A 2,393-nucleotide genomic window follows, 5' to 3' on the forward strand; every position below is an offset into this window, starting at 1 on the left:
TTAAAATATCGGCCATAAACTCTGAAGTAATAGGTGTTTCTATGGCATCAGTGATGTGCCTAGTCTTCTTTCCTGCTAGCAGTCCCATCACGTTCAGCAAATAAAACTGTGCATATTTGGGTATTCTAATAAGGTTTTTTATGACTAGGATGTGCGCTTTGTATCAGATTGGTTCCTAAAACAGGTTCTCCATGGAATAATGGGGTGGAGCATCTTCATCATCTCAACTGTATTCCTAACCATTCTGCCCCCCCCCCCCTGTAAAACCTACTGCATCTACATTAAAATGTGTATTCCCCCTGTTTTCACTAAAAATGTGACTGGTCTTGCAACCATTCTGTTGGTAATCCTGACATTTACTAATATTTTTTTGAATTGGCATCTGTTTTCAAAATCGTCCAAGCCTTTGTTTCACATTTTTCCTTTCGTCCATTTAAATTCCATGAGTTTTGTCAGCGTTAAAGGTCTTTTCGTATTTGCGCTTAAGGGGGGTCTTTATTTTTTCATAAAAATTTTGGAGGTATCTTCTGCAGGAAAATTCCTGACATCCCTAAAATTTCGACTTGCGCCTTTGTAAATTTGTGTTCGTGGATCTTTTAATTGTTTAATTCTACTCCACTTTCTGTTTTACTCTTGGGGTACTACGGTGCCGTAGTTACCCAGGTGATACCTCGTTATAATGTTAACGAGTTGAACCGGAGGTATTCAGGAGTTAAATGGGCGTACCTTATTGTACGTAGAATATTTATTGTTTTTGTATTTAGTCTTTTTAAAACGTCAATGGACTTGTTTGTAGTTCAGGGTAGGTTGCTAATATGTTTTCTGCTTCGATTAGGTTGGGTAATCAATTGTATATGTCTATCGTCCTAACCAAATATGTGCGGGTCAATCGTTTTTCCACGTAACAGATTGTAGTGGGGGAAATTGGTGTTATTAAAAGGTACGGGTTTCAATCTGTGCATCTGTACATAGGCTTCCCCTTCTGTAAGATAATTGTGCATGACATGATTCTATTTTTTTTATGTGTTCCCATCTGCAATTTCGATGGCTGTGCAAATTTTAGTATGCAGGTTGTTTTTATCTTTATATATATTTTAACCCAGATTGTATCTAACCTCCATGACGATCTGATCCCCTTCTGTAAGTTTTTAATGGACTGAATACCTCTTACTTGCTGTACTTCTAATTTTTGTCGCTTTTTCTAATTCTTGATGTTAAAACTGCCACAAGGTTTACTGCTTGTGTGGGTGGGCATCTATTATTTTTTCAAAATCTGATATTTTGGTAATTTTATTGTGGTTTGAACATTTTTGTACCAAATCGGGCTCGCTTCCCACCTCTGTTTACTTGAAATCACTGGAATATGTTTCTACCAATATAGGGCTGGGTGTTTTTAAAATTCTGGTTGTAACTAGCCACTGTTCATTATTCAATAAAATTCCAATTTTATGGCGTCTGTTGTTCCACATAAGTCTGATATTTTCTGGTAATTTTCCCGTATTCTTTTAATTATTTACGAGGGCCTAGTTTGTCTGTCCCACGCAAGTTCTGAAATACAGTTTGGTTTTCAGATAACTAGGTAAGCTATATAATTAGATTATGATCCTGTTATATGAACATGCAGGTATTCGTGACAGTTAAAAAACCGTGATCTATAAAGGTATGTTGTGGATACTTTTTATGCGCCTTTGATCCCCCCCCCCCCCCCCCCCTTTGTATGGCGCCAAAACTGTTTAACGCTGTCCTACCCGGCGCTACAATGTCCGATATCAAAGAGGGACTTGTGGTATTGTCTTAGTGGGAATTAAAATTTTGTGAGATAAAACTAGGTATGCGTCCTTATCTTAATGATGTTTGTTTACATCCGTCCTGTGACAGTATGCTAGTGGTATGGTATGTTCCAGCTTGCGTTATTGCTTCTTTCTTCTTTTGTTTTGCATTTTCGCAATTATCTATCATATGGTAATTCATAAAATGTCCTCTCGTAATAAATGTGTATTTATTTTTTCCTGCTCGGTCTGTGTAACCTGTCTTGCGTTGGCATTTTTGCAAAGTTAGGTACAATCCTATCATTACAATTGTGTTTCCTTCTGTACCTATGTGATTTCCCCTTATAGTGTCTAATCTCACTGGAGTTCTGTCCCAATCCAGTATTACGTGCGCTACCCCTTTTATTACACTTGGTTTTATCTATCCCGTCCATACTACAATCTGGTCCTGTTTTTATACCCCTTTTAAAGAGGTTAATCTTCTAAGCTGGGTTGTCTGATTTTGCTATAATTTTATGTCTTGTGGAGCCTGTTACCATAGGTGTTCTTGCTTACTTTCTAAATCCTGTTGGTTTTTTAAATTCATGATGTCTAACTGCCACTGAGGGTGTTCATAATCATGGT

The sequence above is a fragment of the Homalodisca vitripennis genome, unplaced genomic scaffold (genome assembly GCF_021130785.1).
Source record: "Homalodisca vitripennis isolate AUS2020 unplaced genomic scaffold, UT_GWSS_2.1 ScUCBcl_897;HRSCAF=3814, whole genome shotgun sequence".
Taxonomy (NCBI): Eukaryota; Metazoa; Arthropoda; class Insecta; order Hemiptera; family Cicadellidae; genus Homalodisca; species Homalodisca vitripennis.